Genomic DNA, 10,747 nt, shown 5'->3' on the forward strand with positions numbered 1-10,747 from the left:
GTGTTGGTGACGCGTATTGTGCGGGACCAGAGAAATGTAGTTCAGTGAGCGGCTTAACACAAAAAAATGTGTTACTTCACAGTTTTACGACACATTTAAAAAATTTTTACTTGCAAAATGTTCTTTTAAATTGACAAACATCATATGTGTCATTCGTGGCACAATTCAAACGGGATCAAAAGATACGTTTTCTCTCTCCATTGAATTCAATGTATAATTTTCCGCTTCCGGGGTCTCATGGAGGCTCCCGGAAGGGGAAGGACTTCGCCTCTCTATACGGCGCTGGGTTATGGCTAGAAAGGATCCGTCTTGTGTAAAACTCTCGCGAGAGTTTGGCTGAATGTCACGTCGCTGAATGTTTACGTTTGGCAGGCAGCCTTTCAGTTACGATCGTTAACATCAGTTGGCCACAGTAAATTATGGTAAGAAGCTAAACTATCTATTAATTATGTCAATGACAGGGAGTGTGATTGTTGAAATAGGACGATAGCGTTCTTGTTGGTGTTCAAAGAAGAATGACAACACTGTAGATCACCAACACTATGGTTTATTTTTTATTCACAGGCAAGTCAACGTTGTCGCAGTAAAAGTCCCAAGATAGCTCCTGGTGCGATAAAATGTTCCCTTGCAGTGTTTTACTATTAAGTCTGATGTTTCTCTATTAATATTGCTGCTGCATTAATGTGTATGTTGCATCATGTTACTGCTGTAGATGTGTTTTCGAGCCTCTCCGATTACAACGAGAGTTACAACGAGAACGTGACGTCATATTTAAACTAGACGGATCCTTTCTAGCCATAACCGACCTGCTGCCACCGAGCTGGAAGTTTCAGAGCTAGCTGAAGCAACCAAGCTAAGCTAACATGCTCCCCATCTCAAGCACACTGCCGTGGCATTTTACGTTTCTAAGGTAAGCGGACATGAAACTATTCAGCAAAACTATAAATAATAATCTAAGTTATTGAGTTTTTAGCATAATACTTCAGAATTTTTAAATCCCTTAACGTTTGTATGCAATTGTGCTAAATTCAACACTGGAATCAAGCAAATATTAATATGTTTGCATGACATTAGTTATTTATATTTTGATATCACTTAATTATACGTTTAATACATTTAAGTCAAGCTAAGGTACATGTGATGGTAGCTAGTTAGTGCTCTTACCTGTGAGGCCTCCTCCAAACAGCATAATATAAATAAGATAAATTGTAGCAGTTCTCACTATGTGTTAAATATTTTTGCCTTTAATACATTAAATTAGAAAGCTGACAAAATCATATTGCTTGTTAACATCTAATTGTAACTTTTTACACTTAAAAAACCCTCAACTTCACTGGTGTGTAGGTGATCTAGTATTGTTTAATGGAATCTATATCAGTGTATTAAAGGTGGGGTAGGTAAGTTTCAGAAACCGGCTCAAGTGCACTAAAATTTGAAAGTACACAGCCAAAAAGAATCCGCCCCTTCCTTCAGGCTTCCTTACAGAGCACCTCCTCCGCGAGAGCAGGCTGCAGTAACATTACATATCAGGCAAAGCTAAACACATCTAGGTTAGCAATACTACACAGCCAAAGCAACTCCGATATTGACTCTGGTTTGACTTCTCCTAGTTTCCACTTTCTTTTTGTTCTTAATTTGCTCCGTTACAGCAACCTAACTCTGCCATGGTGAAAGTGGCCGCCTGTTGCTGGCGAGTCATTGAAGTACTGCTGCAATGCACGCCCAATGACGGCACGCCCAAAGAGGGCACGAGATACATTTGTGTGTGCACGAGATGGAAAGCTGACAGACAGGGCGGCAATCCAATCCGTTTAGCCGGATTGGTTGTAGTTTTTACAGTATTGCGGGTTCCACAGATTACATTTTTTTATGGATTTTTTGTCAAAGCACTTAAGATATTCATTGCTATCGGGATGTTAAGAGCATTCCATGGAATATAACAAAAAGTGTATCTCGAGCCGGTTTCTGAAACTTACCTACCCCACCTTTAAAGTCAATACTTCATTCATTTAAACCAATATCTTTCTTGATTCTTTGTACAGTATGAAAAAAAGAGTATTTGTACCTGTGCTGAAGTTCACTGCTGTGAGGAGTCCAGTTTTGTCTCTCACTCTCTGGTCCAGCCTGTCTGCATCACCTGGACACCTTAAACCAGGGGTGTCCAAAGTACGGCCCGCGGGCCAACTGCGGCCCGGGATCCATTTGTTATTGGCCCGCAGCAAATTATAAAAATAGAATAGAATGTGGCCCACACATGAAACTTGCACTTGACTTTATTGTAGTTCTTAGTTTGACCAGTAGGTGGAGCTACTCACTAGCTGCAGTCCTAATGCAGCTTCTCCACAAAAAAAAGTTTCAAATAAAAAAAATCCGCGACGACAAAATGGCAGAACCAAAGAAACGCAAGATAGCAAGTGAATGCAGAAAATTTCAAACACAGTGGGAAAATGAATATTTCTTCAAAGAAGTCAGGGGGAAATGTGTCTGTTTGATTTGCAATGAAACGGTTGCAGTCATGAAAGAGTACAATGTACGACGACACTACGAAACCAAGCATCCGACCTTCACGTCCTACACTGCTGCTGAGCGAGAGGAGAAAGTCAAGCAAATGGTAGCTAACCTGCAGGCTCAACAACAGTACTTTTACCGTGCTAACAAAACACAAAAAAAAATGCTACAATAGCTAGCTATGAGGTAGCTCAACTCATAGCGCGCCACGGGAAAGCTTTCTCAGACGGTGACTTCGTTAAACAGTGCCTCATTAAAGTCGCTGGAATAATGTGCCCGGAAAAGATGCAGGAATTCAACAACGTGAGCATGTCCAGAAACACAATTGTGCGGCGAATCGAAGACTTGTCAGCTAACATACAAAATCAAGTGTCACATAAAGCTTGTGCTTTTGATTTTTACTCGATTGCATGTGATGAAAGCACAGATGCCACAGACACCGCACAACTGTTAATTTTTTTGCGGGGAGTTGACGATAACTTTTGCATTACGGAGGAGCTGCTTGATCTTCGGAGTCTAAAGGGCACAACAACGGGTAAGGACATTTTTGAAGCCGTGTCAGGTGCAATTAACAAGATGCAACTTAAATGGGACAAGCTGTGTAGAGTTGCAACGGACGGGGCTCCCGCTATGACAGGCGAGCGCAAAGGAATGGCATCTATGGTGTGCGCCAAGGTGCGAGAGAGTGGAGGCGAGGCTGTAAAATTGCACTGTATCATCCACCAAGAAGCTCTCTGTGCCAAGACAGTCCAGCTTGGCGATGTGATGACCACAGTTGTGAAAACTGTCAACATAATTCGAGCACGAGGGCTCTACCACAGAGAATTTCAAGCTTTCCTATCTGATGTCGATGCTGAATACGGGGACGTACTCTATCATTGTGATGTGCGCTGGCTTAGTCGCGGCTCCGTGCTGAAGCGGTTTTATTCCCTGAGATCAGAAATTGACCAGTTTTTGAAAGAGAAGGACCGACCTCTTCATGAACTGAGTGATCCTCTATGGTTGGCAGACCTGGCCTTTCTAGTTGATCTTACTGGTCATCTTAACTCACTGAACAAGAGCCTACAAGGCAAAGACCAGCTTGTACCACAACTTTATGCACACATGAAAGCATTCTGTGCGAAGCTTCGTCTTTTTGAGACACAACTACGCAACTTCAACCTTGCGCACTTCCCTACGCTGTCCGAAATCAAATGTGCTCATCCAAAGGCCGACCTCTCTGCTAAAAAGGGGAAATATGTGTCTGTGATCACAACTCTTATGACAGAATTCAATCAGCGCTTCCAAGATTTTTCTGTCATTGAGAAAGAAATCAAGCTGTTCTCAACTCCCTTCCTGATGGATGCAGAAGAAGTGGAAGAGAGTCTGCAATTAGAACTCATCGAAATGCAGTGTGATGATTCTCTGAAGAATCAACATCAGCTCCTCTCCCTACCCGACTTCTACCAGAGCTTGGAAAAGGCCAAGTTTCCTCTGATGCGACGCCACGCAAAAAGAATGACGAGTCTGTTTGGCACAACATACATATGCGAGCAAACATTTTCTCTGTTAACTCTGAACAAAAGCAGATTGAGAACCAAAATGACCGACAGCCATCTCTGTGATGTCCTTCGCATCTCAACCACCAAACTTACTCCTGACCTGCCAGCCATCCTTCAGTCCAGAGCGCAGCATCACTGCTCCCATTAAGTGCAACGCTGTTCCCATTGTAGGTGAGTTAAAATATATTACACAGTATTCATGTGTTCAAAAGCCCAATTACTTAATAAATTCAGTCAATTAAAGTTGATAACATTTTTCTAAAAAACGTTAGCTGATGTGTTAACAACCGCAATAAATTATTTGCATAACTAGGTTAAATAAAGCCTACCCTTTCCCTTGTCCTGTTATGTTTCCCTCTTTATACAGGGCTGTGAAGGGGGTCCCCATCCTGACAAAGAAGCAATCTGAGGCTGCAGTTTTGAGAATGAGCTGCCAACCCTTTTTGTAAAAAAAATTAAAACCCATACATAGAAAGATGTGATGTATAAAGTTTTTTCTTTAAGTATAATAAATTATCAAGAATAATTTACCTACATTTGATTGATTTTATTTGAAATTAGATAAATGAATACCCATACATAGAAAGATGTGATGTATAAAGTTTTTTCTTTAAGTATAATAAATTATCAAGAATAATTTACCTACATTTGATTGATTTTATTTGAAAATAGATAAATGAATACCCATACATAGAAAGACGTGATGTATAAAGTTTTTTCTTTAAGTATAATAAATTATCAAGAATGATTTACCTACATTTGATTGATTGATTTTTATTACTGTTAATACACTAGAGGTGAGGCGATATACCTTAACTTTAGTGAGTGGCCCAACCTTTCGCATATTTTTCTGTATGTGGCCCTCAGTGAAAAAAGTTTGGACACCCCTGCCTTAAACAAACAGATATATATGTAAAGTACCATGTGTACAAACAATATAACTGATTCTCTTCTGTTGAACATGTTGGATTGTGTATTGTCCGAGTCAGGGTCCTTTTTATTTTACTGTAACTTTGGAAGTTGTGTTACTAATGCTTACTGTTTATGTGATACCCATTTGGTAATGCAATTAATAAAAACAACAAGGTTTGGGTTCGTTCTTCAGATGACTGTGACGTTAAAGCCTTAACATTCATTACGTAGATTAAAATCCTTAACACATAAATAAAGCACTCAAATTTCACTTACCGCAAAACCGCATTCATGCACCGTCTATTTTAACCGCAGAGCGAGTCACAATAGTCCAATATATAAGCATGAAAAACAAACAACAACGGCTGGCTTCAAGTTGTGTTCCCTGGATGAACGGACCAGACAGAGTCCCTGTAGCTAGCGTCACGGAGCAGCTAGCAGAGAGACAAGAAGCTAGCAGTAGCAGTCACTTGACAGAGCTGTCACTCAACGTGACCAAGCCCTAATTTATGCAAAAATGTTAAGACCTAATATAAATAAAAGGGTCGTGTTAGAAAACAATTCACTCACAGATCCATAATCATGAAGGTGGAATCTAACTATATCGATAATAAAATGTATTGAGCCAGGGGTAGAAACATGTTTTTTTCTGCTGTAAATTGGGCATTTTAACATGGGGGTCTATGGAAATTGCTCCTTTCTGCAGCCATCGCCTATCGGCCAATATATGAACTGCAGTATGTAGCACTTCCGTATTGGCGTCCCGGCTCTTCCCCAGAGTTTGCCGCTTGATCATATCGCACAATATTGAATCAAATCTTATCGAACTGTATTGCAACATGGGTGAATCGTATAGTATCACATCGCCTGGTGTTTCAAATGTATCGTTAATGTATCGTATCGTGGCAACATATTGAGATGTGCATCGCATCGGCCTCAGTAATGGAGATGCACATCCCTAATGTTTCAGTGTCCACTGCTTTGCGTATTCACATTCTCCCTCCGCTCTGTTTCTGAAGGGCGGGGCTCCGCTCCGCTCCCCCACCACACACACGCACACACACACGCACACACACGCACACACGCACACACACACACACACACACACACACACATGAATGCACACACTCACAATCAGAGACAAGAGCGGAGGAAAGGAGGAGAACAACAAAGTGTAAAAAAGTCAAACAAATCTGCATTATTGCCCCGAGCTCTGCTGTCTGCCCGTTTGTGTCCCCCCCCCCGCCCCCCAGTTTCAAATTTGTTTATTATTATTTTTTAACCGCAAGCCGCTATCGTCACGGGAGAAGGACACAGACAGACTGCCCAGGTGGGCGCGCGCGAACGCCACAACGAACGTAGCGTGCGCGTTCTAAAACTAGCTCACAGATGGTGAGCAGGTACTGCAGTTTTGAACTACAGTATTGCATTTGATAGAAAACAACAATGAAACGCCAGCAGAAGAATAGTCTGGGTGAAAAAAAAGACAGGACATGTGAGTTGGTTTATTCAGTAAATTAGCTCAGGATAATTGGATGTTCTGTCTACACCTGTTGATGTGAGGCTAATGCAGGATTTGCTAGCTTGATGCTACCGGCATTTAGCGGCAGTGACTCAACAAATTGCCACTTAAAATGTATCGTCAGCAATGTATGACAAGCAGACTGCTTGTTTAATGTTAGACTCACACCAATAGCTCAATATGATCATAACACGATTGCTTTCATATCAGAGATCAGATGAGGTGGAGCTGCCTCCAGCAATAGAGGATGAGGATGAGAGAAGCAGCAGCAGCACAGGGTTGTAGCAGGTATGTTATATGCTGTAGTCAGGTGATTTAAATGTATCAATGTAGGCTACATGATAAGAAAGGAATACAGTTTGAATAAAAGTAATACAGTACAGTGTAACACTGTACTTTATTACTATTTGATGTACAAATACTTTGTACGATATCAATAACAATAATCCACAGCTCCTCTAAAGGATAAAAAAAAACCTGCAGCACCCTGCCAAGGCAGTAAACCTAGGGGAAACATATTAGCTGTACACTTTACGAATATAATGTTTTTTTATGGACAACTTTGCCATTCAATCTCGTCCAACTGATCTTCCTGCTGTCACTCCTCGGCTCTTGGTAGTTCAGGCATTTATCAAACCTGGCAATTCCAGGTTTCCTGTCAGCTGTCAGTCAAAGTCCAGTGGCTCCGCCCTAAAGTGTCAGAAACTTTTCACACGCACGCAGACAGACTTCGCGAGCGAGTGAGGCTGACACTCCCGCGAGCGAGCAAGAAGGCTGCCTCTGGCATAGCCACTCGTGGGGGTTTAATCTGCGCGTGTAAAAGCACATTTCCCGCTCGTGAGTAGCTTGTTTTGCGCGCTAGAATATAGAACCAAATCTGACTCCATAATTAACTTTTATTCATTAGAATTTCCATCTTCCTAGTCTCTGCCACATGGAAAATTGTAATTTACTGTCAATACTGCTCACTTGCAATTGTGATTCAGAAAATGTGTGGTCGTGAATGTGCTCTATTCAGACGGCACACAATACAGGGGACATGAAACCTGACCAAAGATGAAAGAAATCTGAACCCAGATACTACTTGATGTGTATATAGCCAAAGGGTGATATAAACCAAGACGGAGACACCTAAAAAAGTTGTAATTGCTAAATTCCCCTTTTAAACGTTTTGGACACAAATCTTCTCAATATGGTCTTAAATCACGATTTTTGGGGGGTTCTTTCCTGTAGTGTGTCGTTTGGGTTTTTGTGCATGTAAATGGTCTACAAAAGTTAAAATCCCTGTGTTCGCTCCAGAGGGAGTTTCCTTCCCATGGTCCCCCCCTGCCTGAAACGCCTCCATTTGACTACTTTGTATACTTTCATAAGCTTATGACATCACAATGTAATACTAGAGCTTGGCTAGCGCTCCAACACTTTGTACGTGATAAGGGGCGGGACACCACTAAGCAGCTGACCGATCACAGCCGACCAGCTAACCAATCAGAGCAGACTGGGCTCTGGTTTCACACAGAGGGTGAAAAGAGGTGCTGCAGCACAGGTAGTATGAGAGAAATAAAGAGCTTTTTGAACATTAAAGCATGGAGAGTAGAGATGTCATAGTAGAAGCACTAAATACAAAAATGAACCTGAACATTTGCACAATATGTCCTCTTTAATTATATAGTAGTGTATCATTATTGTTTATGCACATCTAGGTATCCTAGCAAAGTTTTATAGAGGCCAACAAATATTCTAACCTGGGTAAACAAAAATGTCCTCAGAAATATTACAAAGTAGATAATAACACATTTTTCTCAACCCAAGTGTAGCTGTATCCTCCGTTTAGTCTCAGGTCTAGGTACAAGCTCACAGCTCAACAAATGCAATTACTCCAGATTAGCGGTCAAATTATCTCAAGGAAGATAGTGGTGTGGGAGCAGGAATAATGTCTTACTGCTGCCATTTAGTTGTGTTCATCAGGACTTGGGCGAGGGAACAGGTTAACTATGGTGCTCAAACTAAATATCTGCTCCCAGTCATCCCCATTTTATATTGGCATGAGCAGAAAAATGGAGACAAATGACAATACAAATAATTTATACATAACTGTCTAACGATCCCAAAAACACACACTTTCATTTAGTTGAAAATGTTATCCAAAACGACAACAAAGCGCATTCAAACAGGAGGATACAAATTAAAAGAGCAATAATTCTGTACATTAGTTCAACATTTGCTGAACTATTTGAAAATGATCTTCAAATAATCAAGTGCTACATAAGGAAATTAGAGGTTTTTTTGATGGCCTAGGTGCAATCAGAACAGATGTGTTTTTATTTTCCAATGGAAGATGTCTAGACTTTCTCCTGTTCTGATCAACGATCAGGTGGGTAACGGGAAGCAATGTGGAGAATAAACAGATTGGATTTGCATTCCACTTATCGTCCCATGAAGAATACTAGTCTAGACAGAAGCAGCGATGAGACTAAAGAGACACACACTCTGCTGAAAATAAAACCAGCTTTATTTTTCAGATGTAAATGTTTCTACAAATCCTTTTGACTTTTTTCCTGTTTACAGACGTGGGGAGTAAATGATTACACAACCAGTTTACAAAAAAAAGGTAACTGTATGCCCTTATAGAACAAAAACAAACTTTTCATGCAATTTTTACTCTTACAACAACGTTTTTCTGAAATATTTTAACTCAAAGCGCTCGGAGCGGCCGCTCGAAAGATGGGCTGGTCCCTGAAAAAACATGGTGCGTACTGCGTTCTTTGCAGCAGGAGGACGCTTCAGTGTGCATGCGCTCTATTCTCACTGGAATCAAAAAGAAAAATGTATCTGGCACTATGTGGACACAGGCCCTTAGGCACGCTGCAACGTTGAGGCTTAGGGATGATGGATGAATAGTGAGGCTAATGGCGAGCATGGATAGCTTGGCTGTTACCCACGTCTACTCTAAATGAGTACTCTCGAGCAGCAACTGAGAAAAAGTCAGAAAATAAATGTTACTTCTCTTGGCTTGTAAAAGGTTATGTTAAAGGGCCCATGTCATGCTTTTCCGGTTATTACCCATCTCCTTGTGTGTTATGAAAGTTTGTATGCATGTAAACGGTCTGCAGTCAAAAACCCTCAAAGTGCACCCTGTAGCGAGTAAAACTCTAACACAGTCTATGCTGCCCCAAAACGCCTACGCGTTGGAGATTTCTCATTTTGCATTGTTTACTTCCTGGGTACAGTGACATGTAAATACTCAGAGGCCACACCCTCTGCCAGCATTTCAAAACAAAGCTTCACAAACCTTTCAGCGATTCATGCCGGATATGTACAGTGTAGGGCAGTGGTTCCCAAACTTTTTGTGCCCAAGGCACACCAAAGGACAAGTAAAACTCTCAAGGCACACCTATTGTGCAAAATAGCCCTTATAACACGTGTTATCACTCATATCATGTAAAATATCTGTAAATGTGCATAATTATTTACTAATGTCAAATAAAATGTGACAAAGACAACTATATTACTCATGAAATATTTATTAACGAAATATTTCAGAAATTAATTTGAAGCTTTATCAAATTAGGCTTCATCAAAGCAGCAACACACTCATTTATACCAGACAGGTCACAACCATAGACTGTATATATATATAAATGGACGTAGTGTCCGTGACGTCACCCATAGGATTCTGCAGAGTTGCCGAGAAGCCCTTAGTAGGCGGAGTCGGTCACTAACGGCTCGACAGTGACGTCAGAGTTCAACTCCCGCCTTCTCCAGCCTGCTCCAAATAAGGGCAAAGAGGCGGAGCCGAGGCGGGACCTGCTGCCACCGAACTGGAAGTAAACAGAGCTAGCTCAGGCTAAGAAGCTAAGCTAACATGAAATACATGCATACCAAGTTACTGCTAACAGTGTAGTTCCCCTATATAAACGAAGTACCGATACATAGCAGAACAATTGTGGCGATGTTCAGCTTAATAACCCTTGTTCAACATAATTTATTTAGCTAATACTAAAGCAGGCGAACCAAGTCTGCGTTTCACTGCATTCCTTGATCTCCAGTTATAACGACGAACTCCATCGCCCGGACCTAAAGGAGCCGCAGTGGGCTAGCTCCGGGACGCCGGCTGGAGCTAGCCCCCTGCGGCTCCGTTAGCTCCGGCGGCCACCACTGGGATAATTGGGTCCCCTATTAACATTTGCTCCCGTTTAGCATTATGGGCGTCATAGCCAGACTATACAAGTCGTACCCAAGGCTGAATCATAAACTAAAATGTATA

Source organism: Notothenia rossii (assembly GCF_949606895.1).
Source record: "Notothenia rossii genome assembly, chromosome: 7".
In the NCBI taxonomy this organism is placed as follows: domain Eukaryota; kingdom Metazoa; phylum Chordata; class Actinopteri; order Perciformes; family Nototheniidae; genus Notothenia; species Notothenia rossii.